Source organism: Taudactylus pleione, unplaced genomic scaffold (genome assembly GCF_031769625.1).
Source record: "Taudactylus pleione unplaced genomic scaffold, aTauple2 ptg000134l, whole genome shotgun sequence".
Taxonomy (NCBI): domain Eukaryota; kingdom Metazoa; phylum Chordata; class Amphibia; order Anura; family Myobatrachidae; genus Taudactylus; species Taudactylus pleione.
Genome location: NW_028284536.1, coordinates 4,890,564 through 4,906,268, shown reverse-complemented (window position 1 = coordinate 4,906,268; position 15,705 = coordinate 4,890,564). Strand labels below are relative to the sequence as shown.

Genomic DNA, 15,705 nt, shown 5'->3' with positions numbered 1-15,705 from the left:
GTGTTATGTTAAAACCAGGTGTTATCTTATCAGTACAAAGGTAAGGAATTAAGAAAAACTTTTTGAAGTGTGAAGATTTTTCTTACAAAATCATTGTCTTATTGCATCACCAAAGTGTAAGCTGGAAAGATGATTTTGATAAATTACTTGTTAGATCACCTGATTTGCTCTTCTGGACTCAATGTAGTTTGTTTTTCTCAATAACCATAGAAGTAATAGGGTAAAGTAAAGACATTATGTGGATTTTTTGCTACAGCACTTCTGTCAAAATACGAATTAAATGAGTTAAGATGATAATGGATTTTCTACTATAAGCAAAGACCAAAAAAGTCAAAATAGCAATCCCAATTTTAGATTTGATAAATGAAAAAAGCACATAGCAGAGGATGGTTTCAATCCAATGACCTCTGGGTTATTGGCCCAGCACGCTTCCGCTGCGCCAATCTGCTGCTCATGGAAGTGCTTAGAACTCAAGAAGGGTTGATTCATCACAAGAACATGGCAATGTGTTCCTTTTAATTAATGAAAAATCCTAAAATAACTGTCCAGATTAGAGACTTTATAAACTTTGGTAAGGAAACTTTCCAGATCAATGTTTCTTAGCTGTTGTTTGTTTATGTCTCATATAGGGTCTCTGTGGCACAATTGGTTAGCATGTTCGGCTGTTAATTGGAATATTGGTGGTTCAATCCCACCCAGGGACGAAAATCTTCTATTAGTCAAATTTTGGGGATTTTTAGGTAGAGAAGTCAACATGTCAAACTACCTAATTTATGGTAGGGTTCAAGACTTTCTCTGAAACAATTATCTCTAAAGTGAGTTTAATTTGATTTAAGCCTATTTATTCAACATTTAGAAAATACCTGAAGGTTAATGTTGTTCCTGGTGATATCTAATCAGCAGAATGCAACCTAGCAGCATTTTTAAGTGGAAGCCTGTGTTATGTTAAAACCAGGTGTTATCTTATCAGTACAAAGGTAAGGAATTAAGAAAAACTTTTTGAAGTTTGAAGATTTTTCTTACAAAATCATTGTCTTTTTGCATCACCAAAGTGTAAGCTGGAAAGATGTTTTTGATAAATTACTTGTTAGAACACCTGATTTGCTCTTCTGGAGTCAATGTAGTTTGTTTTTCTCAATAACCATAGAAGTAATAGGGTAAAGTAAAGACATTATGTGGATTTTTTGCTACAGCACTTCTGTCAAAATATGATTTAAATGAGTTAAGATGATAATGGATTTTCTACTATAAGCAAAGACCAAAAAAGTCAAAATAGCAATCCCAATTTTAGATTTGTTAAATGAAAATAGCACATAGCAGAGGATGGTTTCAATCCATCGACCTCTGGGTTATGGGCCCAGCACGCTTCCGCTGCGCCACTCTGCTGCTCATGGAAGTGCTTAGAACTCAAGAAGGGTTGATTCATCACAAGAACATGGCAATGTGTTCCTTTTAATTAATGAAAAATCCTAAAATAACTGTCCAGATTAGAGACTTTATAAACTTTGGCAAGGAAACTTTCCAGATCAATGTTTCTTAGCTGTTGTTAGTTTATGTCTCATATAGGGTCTCTGTGGCGCAATTGGTTAGCGCGTTCGCCTGTTAACCGGAAGGTTGGTGGTTCAATCCCACCCAGGGATGAGAATCTTCTATTAGTCAAATTTTGGGGAATTTTAGGTAGAGAAGTCAACATGTCTAACTACCTATTTTATGGTAGGGTTCAAGACTTTCTCTGAAACAATTATCTCTAAAGTGAGTTTAATTTGATTTAAGCCAATTTATTCCACAATTAGAAAATACCTGAAGGTTAATGTTGTTCCTGGTGATATCTAATCAGCAGAATGCAACCTAGCAGCATTTTTAAGTGAAAGCCTGTGTTATGTTATAACCAGGTGTTATCTTATCAGTACAAATGTAAGGAATTAAGAAAAACTTTTTGAAGTTTGAAGATTTTTCTTACAAAATCATTGTCTTATTGCATCACCAAAGTGTAAGCTGGAAAGATGATTTTGATAAATTACTTGTTTGAACACCTGATTTGCTCTTCTGGAGTCAATGTAGTTTGTTTTTCTCAATAACCATAGAAGTAATAGGGTAAAGTAAAGACATTATGTGGATTTTTTGCTACAGCACTTCTGTCAAAATATGATTTAAATGAGTTAAGATGATAATGGATTTTCTACTATAAGCAAAGACCAAAAAAGTCAAAATAGCAATCCCAATTTTAGATTTGATAAATGAAAATAGCACATAGCAGAGGATGGTTTCGATCCAACGACCTCTGGGTTATGGGCCCAGCACGCTTCCGCTGCGCCACTCTGCTGCTCATGGAAGTGCTTAGAACTCAAGAAGGGTTGATTCATCACAAGAACATGGCAATGTGTTCCTTTTAATTAATGAAAAATCCGAAAATAACTGTCCAGATTAGAGACTTTATAAACTTTGGTAAGGAAACTTTCCAGATCAATGTTTCTTAGCTGTTGTTTGTTTATGTCTCATATAGGGTCTCTGTGGCACAATTGGTTAGCACGTTCGGCTGTTAATTGGAATATTGGTGGTTCAATCCCACCCAGGGACGAAAATCTTCTATTAGTCAAATTTTGGGGATTTTTAGGTAGAGAAGTCAACATGTCAAACTACCTATTTTATGGTAGGGTTCAAGACTTTCTCTGAAACAATTATCTCTAAAGTGAGTTTAATTTGATTTAAGCCAATTTATTCAACATTTAGAAAATACCTGAAGGTTAATGTTGTTCATGGTGATATCTAATCAGCAGATTGCAACCTAGCAGCATTTTTAAGTGGAAGCCTGTGTTATGTTAAAACCAGGTGTTATCTTATCAGTACAAAGGTAAGGAATTAAGAAAAACTTTTTGAAGTGTGAAGATTTTTCTTACAAAATCATTGTCTTATTGCATCACCAAAGTGTAAGCTGGAAAGATGATTTTGATAAATTACTTGTTAGATCACCTGATTTGCTCTTCTGGACTCAATGTAGTTTGTTTTTCTCAATAACCATAGAAGTAATAGGGTAAAGTAAAGACATTATGTGGATTTTTTGCTACAGCACTTCTGTCAAAATACGAATTAAATGAGTTAAGATGATAATGGATTTTCTACTATAAGCAAAGACCAAAAAAGTCAAAATAGCAATCCCAATTTTAGATTTGATAAATGAAAATAGCACATAGCAGAGGATGGTTTCGATCCAACGACCTCTGGGTTACGGGCCCAGCACGCTTCCGCTGCGCCACTCTGCTGCTCATGGAAGTGCTTAGAACTCAAGAAGGGTTGATTCATCACAAGAACATGGCAATGTGTTCCTTTTAATTAATGAAAAATCCTAAAATAACTGTCCAGATTAGAGACTTTATAAACTTTGGTAAGGAAACTTTCCAGATCAATGTTTCTTAGCTGTTGTTTGTTTATGTCTCATATAGGGTCTCTGTGGCACAATTGGTTAGCATGTTCGGCTGTTAATTGGAATATTGGTGGTTCAATCCCACCCAGGGACGAAAATCTTCTATTAGTCAAATTTTGGGGAATTTTAGGTAGAGAAGTCAACATGTCAAACTACCTATTTTATGGTAGGGTTCAAGACTTTCTCTGAAACAATTATCTCTAAAGTGAGTTTAATTTGATTTAAGCCAATTTATTCAACATTTAGAAAATACCTGAAGGTTAATGTTGTTCCTGGTGATATCTAATCAGCAGAATGCAACCTAGCAGCATTTTTAAGTGGAAGCCTGTGTTATGTTAAAACCAGGTGTTATCTTATCAGTACAAAGGTAAGGAATTAAGAAAAACTTTTTGAAGTTTGAAGATTTTTCTTACAAAATCATTGTCTTTTTGCATCACCAAAGTGTAAGCTGGAAAGATGATTTTGATAAATTACTTGTTAGAACACCTGATTTGCTCTTCTGGAGTCAATGTAGTTTGTTTTTCTCAATAACCATAGAAGTAATAGGGTAAAGTAAAGACATTATGTGGATTTTTTGCTACAGCACTTCTGTCAAAATACGATTTAAATGAGTTAAGATGATAATGGATTTTCTACTATAAGCAAAGACCAAAAAAGTCAAAATAGCAATCCCAATTTTAGATTTGTTAAATGAAAATAGCACATAGCAGAGGATGGTTTCAATCCATCGACCTCTGGGTTATGGGCCCAGCACGCTTCCGCTGCGCCACTCTGCTGCTCATGGAAGTGCTTAGAACTCAAGAAGGGTTGATTCATCACAAGAACATGGCAATGTGTTCCTTTTAATTAATGAAAAATCCTAAAATAACTGTCCAGATTAGAGACTTTATAAACTTTGGCAAGGAAACTTTCCAGATCAATGTTTCTTAGCTGTTGTTAGTTTATGTCTCACATAGGGTCTCTGTGGCGCAATTGGTTAGCGCGTTCGGCTGTTAACCGGAAGGTTGGTGGTTCAATCCCACCCAGGGACGAGAATCTTCTATTAGTCAAATTTTGGGGAATTTTAGGTAGTTAAGTCAACATGTCTAACTACCTTTTTTATGGTAGGGTTCAAGACTTTCTCTGAAACAATTATCTCTAAAGTGAGTTTAATTTGATTTAAGCCAATTTATTCAACAATTAGAAAATACCTGAAGGTTAATGTTGTTCCTGGTGATATCTAATCAGCAGAATGCAACCTAGCAGCATTTTTAAGTGAAAGCCTGTGTTATGTTATAACCAGGTGTTATCTTATCAGTACAAAGGTAAGGAATTAAGAAAAACTTTTTGAAGTTTGAAGATTTTTCTTACAAAATCATTGTCTTTTTGCATCACCAAAGTGTAAGCTGGAAAGATGATTTTGATAAATTACTTGTTAGAACACCTGATTTGCTCTTCTGGAGTCAATGTAGTTTGTTTTTCTCAATAACCATAGAAGTAATAGGGTAAAGTAAAGACATTATGTGCATTTTTTGCTACAGCACTTCTGTCAAAATACGAATTAAATGAGTTAAGATATTAATGGATTTTCTACTACAAGCAAAGACCAAAAAAGTCAAAATAGCAATCCCAATTTTAGATTTGATAAATGAAAATAGCACATAGCAGAGGATGGTTTCGATCCATTGACCTCTGGGTTATGGGCCCAGCAAGCTTTCGCTGCGCCACTCTGCTGCTCATGGAAATGCTTAGAACTCAAGAAGGGTTGATTCATCACAAGAACATGGCAATGTGTTCCTTTTAATTAGCGAAAAATCCTAAAATAACTGTCCAGATTAGAGACTTTATAAACTTTGGCAAGGAAACTTTCCAGATCAATGTTTCTTAGCTGTTGTTAGTTTATGTCTCACATAGGGTCTCTGTGGCGCAATTGGTTAGCGTGTTCGGCTGTTAACCGGAAGGTTGGTGGTTTAATCCCACCCAGGGACGAGAGTCTTCTATTAGTCAAATTTTGGGGAATTTTAGGTAGAGAAGTCAACATGTCTAACTACCTATTTTATGGTAGGGTTCAAGACTTTCTCTGAAACAATTATCTCTAAAGTGAGTTTAATTTGATTTAAGCCAATTTATTCAACATTTAGAAAATACCTGAAGGTTAATGTTGTTCCTGGTGATATCTAATCAGCAGAATGCAACCTAGCAGCATTTTTAAGTGGAAGCCTGTGTTATGTTAAAACCAGGTGTTATCTTATCAGTACAAAGGTAAGGAATTAAGAAAAACTTTTTGAAGTTTGAAGATTTTTCTTACAAAATCATTGTCTTATTGCATCACCAAAGTGTAAGCTGGAAAGATGATTTTGATAAATTACTTGTTAGATCACCTGATTTGCTCTTCTGGAGTCAATGTAGTTTGTTTTTCTCAATAACCATAGAAGTAATAGGGTAAAGTAAAGACATTATGTGGATTTTTTGCTACAGCACTTCTGTCAAAATACGAATTAAATGAGTTAAGATGATAATGGATTTTCTACTATAAGCAAAGACCAAAAAAGTCAAAATAGCAATCCCAATTTTAGATTTGATAAATGAAAATAGCACATAGCAGAGGATGGTTTCGATCCAATGACCTCTGGGTTATTGGCCCAGCACGCTTCCGCTGCACCACTCTGCTGCTCATGGAAGTGCTCAGAACTCAAGAAGGGTTGATTCATCACAAGAACATGGCAATGTGTTCCTTTTAATTAATGAAAAATCCTAAAATAACTGTCCAGATTAGAGACTTTATAAACTTTGGTAAGGAAACTTTCCAGATCAATGTTTCTTAACTGTTGTTTGTTTATGTCTCATATAGGGTCTCTGTGGCACAATTGGTTAGCACGTTCGGCTGTTAATTGGAATATTGGTGGTTCAATCCCACCCAGGGACGAAAATCTTCTATTAGTCAAATTTTGGGGATTTTTAGGTAGAGAAGTCAACATGTCAAACTACCTATTTTATGGTAGGGTTCAAGACTTTCTCTGAAACAATTATCTCTAAAGTGAGTTTAATTTGATTTAAGCCAATTTATTCAACATTTAGAAAATACCTGAAGGTTAATGTTGTTCCTGGTGATATCTAATCAGCAGATTGCAACCTAGCAGCATTTTTAAGTGGAAGCCTGTGTTATGTTAAAACCAGGTGTTATCTTATCAGTACAAAGGTAAGGAATTAAGAAAAACTTTTTGAAGTGTGAAGATTTTTCTTACAAAATCATTGTCTTATTGCATCACCAAAGTGTAAGCTGGAAAGATGATTTTGATAAATTACTTGTTAGATCACCTGATTTGCTCTTCTGGACTCAATGTAGTTTGTTTTTCTCAATAACCATAGAAGTAATAGGGTAAAGTAAAGACATTATGTGGATTTTTTGCTACAGCACTTCTGTCAAAATACGAATTAAATGAGTTAAGATGATAATGGATTTTCTACTATAAGCAAAGACCAAAAAAGTCAAAATAGCAATCCCAATTTTAGATTTGATAAATGAAAAAAGCACATAGCAGAGGATGGTTTCAATCCAATGACCTCTGGGTTATTGGCCCAGCACGCTTCCGCTGCGCCAATCTGCTGCTCATGGAAGTGCTTAGAACTCAAGAAGGGTTGATTCATCACAAGAACATGGCAATGTGTTCCTTTTAATTAATGAAAAATCCTAAAATAACTGTCCAGATTAGAGACTTTATAAACTTTGGTAAGGAAACTTTCCAGATCAATGTTTCTTAGCTGTTGTTTGTTTATGTCTCATATAGGGTCTCTGTGGCACAATTGGTTAGCATGTTCGGCTGTTAATTGGAATATTGGTGGTTCAATCCCACCCAGGGACGAAAATCTTCTATTAGTCAAATTTTGGGGATTTTTAGGTAGAGAAGTCAACATGTCAAACTACCTAATTTATGGTAGGGTTCAAGACTTTCTCTGAAACAATTATCTCTAAAGTGAGTTTAATTTGATTTAAGCCTATTTATTCAACATTTAGAAAATACCTGAAGGTTAATGTTGTTCCTGGTGATATCTAATCAGCAGAATGCAACCTAGCAGCATTTTTAAGTGGAAGCCTGTGTTATGTTAAAACCAGGTGTTATCTTATCAGTACAAAGGTAAGGAATTAAGAAAAACTTTTTGAAGTTTGAAGATTTTTCTTACAAAATCATTGTCTTTTTGCATCACCAAAGTGTAAGCTGGAAAGATGATTTTGATAAATTACTTGTTAGAACACCTGATTTGCTCTTCTGGAGTCAATGTAGTTTGTTTTTCTCAATAACCATAGAAGTAATAGGGTAAAGTAAAGACATTATGTGGATTTTTTGCTACAGCACTTCTGTCAAAATATGATTTAAATGAGTTAAGATGATAATGGATTTTCTACTATAAGCAAAGACCAAAAAAGTCAAAATAGCAATCCCAATTTTAGATTTGTTAAATGAAAATAGCACATAGCAGAGGATGGTTTCAATCCATCGACCTCTGGGTTATTGGCCCAGCACGCTTCCGCTGCGCCACTCTGCTGCTCATGGAAGTGCTTAGAACTCAAGAAGGGTTGATTCATCACAAGAACATGGCAATGTGTTCCTTTTAATTAATGAAAAATCCTAAAATAACTGTCCAGATTAGAGACTTTATAAACTTTGGCAAGGAAACTTTCCAGATCAATGTTTCTTAGCTGTTGTTAGTTTATGTCTCATATAGGGTCTCTGTGGCGCAATTGGTTAGCGCGTTCGCCTGTTAACCGGAAGGTTGGTGGTTCAATCCCACCCAGGGACGAGAATCTTCTATTAGTCAAATTTTGGGGAATTTTAGGTAGAGAAGTCAACATGTCTAACTACCTATTTTATGGTAGGGTTCAAGACTTTCTCTGAAACAATTATCTCTAAAGTGAGTTTAATTTGATTTAAGCCAATTTATTCAACAATTAGAAAATACCTGAAGGTTAATGTTGTTCCTGGTGATATCTAATCAGCAGAATGCAACCTAGCAGCATTTTTAAGTGAAAGCCTGTGTTATGTTATAACCAGGTGTTATCTTATCAGTACAAATGTAAGGAATTAAGAAAAACTTTTTGAAGTTTGAAGATTTTTCTTACAAAATCATTGTCTTATTGCATCACCAAAGTGTAAGCTGGAAAGATGATTTTGATAAATTACTTGTTTGAACACCTGATTTGCTCTTCTGGAGTCAATGTAGTTTGTTTTTCTCAATAACCATAGAAGTAATAGGGTAAAGTAAAGACATTATGTGCATTTTTTGCTACAGCACTTCTGTCAAAATACGAATTAAATGAGTTAAGATATTAATGGATTTTCTACTACAAGCAAAGACCAAAAAAGTCAAAATAGCAATCCCAATTTTAGATTTGATAAATGAAAATAGCACATAGCAGAGGATGGTTTCGATCCATTGACCTCTGGGTTATGGGCCCAGCAAGCTTTCGCTGCGCCACTCTGCTGCTCATGGAAATGCTTAGAACTCAAGAAGGGTTGATTCATCACAAGAACATGGCAATGTGTTCCTTTTAATTAGCGAAAAATCCTAAAATAACTGTCCAGATTAGAGACTTTATAAACTTTGGCAAGGAAACTTTCCAGATCAATGTTTCTTAGCTGTTGTTAGTTTATGTCTCACATAGGGTCTCTGTGGCGCAATTGGTTAGCGTGTTCGGCTGTTAACCGGAAGGTTGGTGGTTTAATCCCACCCAGGGACGAGAGTCTTCTATTAGTCAAATTTTGGGAATTTTAGGTAGAGAAGTCAACATGTCTAACTACCTATTTTATGGTAGGGTTCAAGACTTTCTCTGAAACAATTATCTCTAAAGTGAGTTTAATTTGATTTAAGCCAATTTATTCAACATTTAGAAAATACCTGAAGGTTAATGTTGTTCCTGGTGATATCTAATCAGCAGAATGCAACCTAGCAGCATTTTTAAGTGGAAGCCTGTGTTATGTTAAAACCAGGTGTTATCTTATCAGTACAAAGGTAAGGAATTAAGAAAAACTTTTTGAAGTTTGAAGATTTTTCTTACAAAATCATTGTCTTATTGCATCACCAAAGTGTAAGCTGGAAAGATGATTTTGATAAATTACTTGTTAGATCACCTGATTTGCTCTTCTGGAGTCAATGTAGTTTGTTTTTCTCAATAACCATAGAAGTAATAGGGTAAAGTAAAGACATTATGTGGATTTTTTGCTACAGCACTTCTGTCAAAATACGAATTAAATGAGTTAAGATGATAATGGATTTTCTACTATAAGCAAAGACCAAAAAAGTCAAAATAGCAATCCCAATTTTAGATTTGATAAATGAAAATAGCACATAGCAGAGGATGGTTTCGATCCAATGACCTCTGGGTTATTGGCCCAGCACGCTTCCGCTGCACCACTCTGCTGCTCATGGAAGTGCTCAGAACTCAAGAAGGGTTGATTCATCACAAGAACATGGCAATGTGTTCCTTTTAATTAATGAAAAATCCTAAAATAACTGTCCAGATTAGAGACTTTATAAACTTTGGTAAGGAAACTTTCCAGATCAATGTTTCTTAACTGTTGTTTGTTTATGTCTCATATAGGGTCTCTGTGGCACAATTGGTTAGCACGTTCGGCTGTTAATTGGAATATTGGTGGTTCAATCCCACCCAGGGACGAAAATCTTCTATTAGTCAAATTTTGGGGATTTTTAGGTAGAGAAGTCAACATGTCAAACTACCTAATTTATGGTAGGGTTCAAGACTTTCTCTGAAACAATTATCTCTAAAGTGAGTTTAATTTGATTTAAGCCTATTTATTCAACATTTAGAAAATACCTGAAGGTTAATGTTGTTCCTGGTGATATCTAATCAGCAGAATGCAACCTAGCAGCATTTTTAAGTGGAAGCCTGTGTTATGTTAAAACCAGGTGTTATCTTATCAGTACAAAGGTAAGGAATTAAGAAAAACTTTTTGAAGTTTGAAGATTTTTCTTACAAAATCATTGTCTTTTTGCATCACCAAAGTGTAAGCTGGAAAGATGATTTTGATAAATTACTTGTTAGAACACCTGATTTGCTCTTCTGGAGTCAATGTAGTTTGTTTTTCTCAATAACCATAGAAGTAATAGGGTAAAGTAAAGACATTATGTGGATTTTTTGCTACAGCACTTCTGTCAAAATATGATTTAAATGAGTTAAGATGATAATGGATTTTCTACTATAAGCAAAGACCAAAAAAGTCAAAATAGCAATCCCAATTTTAGATTTGTTAAATGAAAATAGCACATAGCAGAGGATGGTTTCAATCCATCGACCTCTGGGTTATGGGCCCAGCACGCTTCCGCTGCGCCACTCTGCTGCTCATGGAAGTGCTTAGAACTCAAGAAGGGTTGATTCATCACAAGAACATGGCAATGTGTTCCTTTTAATTAATGAAAAATCCTAAAATAACTGTCCAGATTAGAGACTTTATAAACTTTGGCAAGGAAACTTTCCAGATCAATGTTTCTTAGCTGTTGTTAGTTTATGTCTCATATAGGGTCTCTGTGGCGCAATTGGTTAGCGCGTTCGCCTGTTAACCGGAAGGTTGGTGGTTCAATCCCACCCAGGGACGAGAATCTTCTATTAGTCAAATTTTGGGGAATTTTAGGTAGAGAAGTCAACATGTCTAACTACCTATTTTATGGTAGGGTTCAAGACTTTCTCTGAAACAATTATCTCTAAAGTGAGTTTAATTTGATTTAAGCCAATTTATTCAACAATTAGAAAATACCTGAAGGTTAATGTTGTTCCTGGTGATATCTAATCAGCAGAATGCAACCTAGCAGCATTTTTAAGTGAAAGCCTGTGTTATGTTATAACCAGGTGTTATCTTATCAGTACAAATGTAAGGAATTAAGAAAAACTTTTTGAAGTTTGAAGATTTTTCTTACAAAATCATTGTCTTATTGCATCACCAAAGTGTAAGCTGGAAAGATGATTTTGATAAATTACTTGTTTGAACACCTGATTTGCTCTTCTGGAGTCAATGTAGTTTGTTTTTCTCAATAACCATAGAAGTAATAGGGTAAAGTAAAGACATTATGTGGATTTTTTGCTACAGCACTTCTGTCAAAATACGATTTAAATGAGTTAAGATGATAATGGATTTTCTACTATAAGCAAAGACCAAAAAAGTCAAAATAGCAATCCCAATTTTAGATTTGATAAATGAAAATAGCACATAGCAGAGGATGGTTTCGATCCAACGACCTCTGGGTTATGGGCCCAGCACGCTTCCGCTGCACCACTCTGCTGCTCATGGAAGTGCTTAGAACTCAAGAAGGGTTGATTCATCACAAGAACATGGCAATGTGTTCCTTTTAATTAATGAAAAATCCTAAAATAACTGTCCAGATTAGAGACTTTATAAACTTTGGTAAGGAAACTTTCCAGATCAATGTTTCTTAGCTGTTGTTTGTTTATGTCTCATATAGGGTCTCTGTGGCACAATTGGTTAGCACGTTCGGCTGTTAATTGGAATATTGGTGGTTCAATCCCACCCAGGGACGAAAATCTTCTATTAGTCAAATTTTGGGGATTTTTAGGTAGAGAAGTCAACATGTCAAACTACCTATTTTATGGTAGGGTTCAAGACTTTCTCTGAAACAATTATCTCTAAAGTGAGTTTAATTTGATTTAAGCCAATTTATTCAACATTTAGAAAATACCTGAAGGTTAATGTTGTTCATGGTGATATCTAATCAGCAGATTGCAACCTAGCAGCATTTTTAAGTGGAAGCCTGTGTTATGTTAAAACCAGGTGTTATCTTATCAGTACAAAGGTAAGGAATTAAGAAAAACTTTTTGAAGTGTGAAGATTTTTCTTACAAAATCATTGTCTTATTGCATCACCAAAGTGTAAGCTGGAAAGATGATTTTGATAAATTACTTGTTAGATCACCTGATTTGCTCTTCTGGACTCAATGTAGTTTGTTTTTCTCAATAACCATAGAAGTAATAGGGTAATGTAAAGACATTATGTGGATTTTTTGCTACAGCACTTCTGTCAAAATACGAATTAAATGAGTTAAGATGATAATGGATTTTCTACTATAAGCAAAGACCAAAAAAGTCAAAATAGCAATCCCAATTTTAGATTTGATAAATGAAAATAGCACATAGCAGAGGATGGTTTCGATCCAACGACCTCTGGGTTACGGGTCCAGCACGCTTCCGCTGCGCCACTCTGCTGCTCATGGAAGTGCTTAGAACTCAAGAAGGGTTGATTCATCACAAGAACATGGCAATGTGTTCCTTTTAATTAATGAAAAATCCTAAAATAACTGTCCAGATTAGAGACTTTATAAACTTTGGTAAGGAAACTTTCCAGATCAATGTTTCTTAGCTGTTGTTTGTTTATGTCTCATATAGGGTCTCTGTGGCACAATTGGTTAGCACGTTCGGCTGTTAATTGGAATATTGGTGGTTCAATCCCACCCAGGGACGAAAATCTTCTATTAGTCAAATTTTGGGGAATTTTAGGTAGAGAAGTCAACATGTCAAACTACCTATTTTATGGTAGGGTTCAAGACTTTCTCTGAAACAATTATCTCTAAAGTGAGTTTAATTTCATTTAAGCCAATTTATTCAACATTTAGAAAATACCTGAAGGTTAATGTTGTTCCTGGTGATATCTAATCAGCAGAATGCAACCTAGCAGCATTTTTAAGTGGAAGCCTGTGTTATGTTAAAACCAGGTGTTATCTTATCAGTACAAAGGTAAGGAATTAAGAAAAACTTTTTGAAGTTTGAAGATTTTTCTTACAAAATCATTGTCTTTTTGCATCACCAAAGTGTAAGCTGGAAAGATGATTTTGATAAATTACTTGTTAGAACACCTGATTTGCTCTTCTGGAGTCAATGTAGTTTGTTTTTCTCAATAACCATAGAAGTAATAGGGTAAAGTAAAGACATTATGTGGATTTTTTGCTACAGCACTTCTGTCAAAATACGATTTAAATGAGTTAAGATGATAATGGATTTTCTACTATAAGCAAAGACCAAAAAAGTCAAAATAGCAATCCCAATTTTAGATTTGTTAAATGAAAATAGCACATAGCAGAGGATGGTTTCAATCCATCGACCTCTGGGTTATGGGCCCAGCACGCTTCCGCTGCGCCACTCTGCTGCTCATGGAAGTGCTTAGAACTCAAGAAGGGTTGATTCATCACAAGAACATGGCAATGTGTTCCTTTTAATTAATGAAAAATCCTAAAATAACTGTCCAGATTAGAGACTTTATAAACTTTGGCAAGGAAACTTTCCAGATCAATGTTTCTTAGCTGTTGTTAGTTTATGTCTCATATAGGGTCTCTGTGGCGCAATTGGTTAGCGCGTTCGCCTGTTAACCGGAAGGTTGGTGGTTCAATCCCACCCAGGGACGAGAATCTTCTATTAGTCAAATTTTGGGGAATTTTAGGTAGAGAAGTCAACATGTCTAACTACCTATTTTATGGTAGGGTTCAAGACTTTCTCTGAAACAATTATCTCTAAAGTGAGTTTAATTTGATTTAAGCCAATTTATTCAACAATTAGAAAATACCTGAAGGTTAATGTTGTTCCTGGTGATATCTAATCAGCAGAATGCAACCTAGCAGCATTTTTAAGTGAAAGCCTGTGTTATGTTATAACCAGGTGTTATCTTATCAGTACAAATGTAAGGAATTAAGAAAAACTTTTTGAAGTTTGAAGATTTTTCTTACAAAATCATTGTCTTATTGCATCACCAAAGTGTAAGCTGGAAAGATGATTTTGATAAATTACTTGTTTGAACACCTGATTTGCTCTTCTGGAGTCAATGTAGTTTGTTTTTCTCAATAACCATAGAAGTAATAGGGTAAAGTAAAGACATTATGTGGATTTTTTGCTACAGCACTTCTGTCAAAATACGATTTAAATGAGTTAAGATGATAATGGATTTTCTACTATAAGCAAAGACCAAAAAAGTCAAAATAGCAATCCCAATTTTAGATTTGATAAATGAAAAAAGCACATAGCAGAGGATGGTTTCAATCCAATGACCTCTGGGTTATTGGCCCAGCACGCTTCCGCTGCGCCACTCTGCTGCTCATGGAAGTGCTTAGAACTCAAGAAGGGTTGATTCATCACAAGAACATGGCAATGTGTTCCTTTTAATTAATGAAAAATCCTAAAATAACTGTCCAGATTAGAGACTTTATAAACTTTGGTAAGGAAACTTTCCAGATCAATGTTTCTTAGCTGTTGTTTGTTTATGTCTCATATAGGGTCTCTGTGGCACAATTGGTTAGCACGTTCGGCTGTTAATTGGAATATTGGTGGTTCAATCACACCCAGGGACGAAAATCTTCTATTAGTCAAATTTTGGGGATTTTTAGGTAGAGAAGTCAACATGTCAAACTACCTAATTTATGGTAGGGTTCAAGACTTTCTCTGAAACAATTATCTCTAAAGTGAGTTTAATTTGATTTAAGCCTATTTATTCAACATTTAGAAAATACCTGAAGGTTAATGTTGTTCCTGGTGATATCTAATCAGCAGAATGCAACCTAGCAGCATTTTTAAGTGGAAGCCTGTGTTATGTTAAAACCAGGTGTTATCTTATCAGTACAAAGGTAAGGAATTAAGAAAAACTTTTTGAAGTTTGAAGATTTTTCTTACAAAATCATTGTCTTTTTGCATCACCAAAGTGTAAGCTGGAAAGATGATTTTGATAAATTACTTGTTAGAACACCTGATTTGCTCTTCTGGAGTCAATGTAGTTTGTTTTTCTCAATAACCATAGAAGTAATAGGGTAAAGTAAAGACATTATGTGGATTTTTTGCTACAGCACTTCTGTCAAAATACTAATTAAATGAGTTAAGATGATAATGGATTTTCTACTATAAGCAAAGACCAAAAAAGTCAAAATAGCAATCCCAATTTTAGATTTGTTAAATGAAAATAGCACATAGCAGAGGATGGTTTCAATCCATCAACCTCTGGGTTATGGGCCCAGCACGCTTCCGCTGCGCCACTCTGCTGCTCATGGAAGTGCTTAGAACTCAAGAAGGGTTGATTCATCACAAGAACATGGCAATGTGTTCCTTTTAATTAATGAAAAATCCTAAAATAACTGTCCAGATTAGAGACTTTATAAACTTTGGCAAGGAAACTTTCCAGATCAATGTTTCTTAGCTGTTGTTAGTTTATGTCTCATATAGGGTCTCTGTGGCGCAATAGGTTAGCGCGTTCGCCTGTTAACCGGAAGGTTGGTGGTTCGATCCCACCCAGGGACGAGAATCTTCT

The 15,705-nt window shown here is 35.1% G+C and overlaps 2 non-coding genes across 2 annotated transcripts; one reads left to right on the top strand and one right to left on the bottom strand.

Annotated features, from left to right (window-relative positions):
* Window positions 1–3,188: 3,188 nt before the first annotated feature.
* Window positions 3,189–3,260, bottom strand: TRNAT-CGU (transfer RNA threonine (anticodon CGU)). The gene has a single exon. It is a non-coding gene; the product is annotated as a tRNA-Thr (tRNA).
* A 1,118-nt stretch (window positions 3,261–4,378) lies between these two features.
* Window positions 4,379–4,452, top strand: TRNAN-GUU (transfer RNA asparagine (anticodon GUU)). Its single transcript has one exon. It is a non-coding gene; the product is annotated as a tRNA-Asn (tRNA).
* Window positions 4,453–15,705: the final 11,253 nt, after the last annotated feature.